Below are 229 nucleotides of genomic sequence, written 5' to 3' on the forward strand. Positions count from 1 at the left end.
TATATCATCTCTTTGTTTAGAATTTTGCAAAATTCTTAGAAGATTGCATGGTAGGGTGGGGGAGGATAAATGCCTGCCAATACTGACATGGTTAATTAACAGACAGGCTCAAGAGGAGGAGGCTGGGAAAGAAGAGGGAAGATTATGTCACTAAGCACAGCTACAAAGCGAAGGAAAAGCCGCGAGGAAGCAGAGACAAAGGCGATCCGGCACACAGAGGCACGTTTGC

The sequence above is a fragment of the Saimiri boliviensis genome, chromosome 4, assembly GCF_048565385.1.
Source record: "Saimiri boliviensis isolate mSaiBol1 chromosome 4, mSaiBol1.pri, whole genome shotgun sequence".
In the NCBI taxonomy this organism is placed as follows: Eukaryota; Metazoa; Chordata; class Mammalia; order Primates; family Cebidae; genus Saimiri; species Saimiri boliviensis.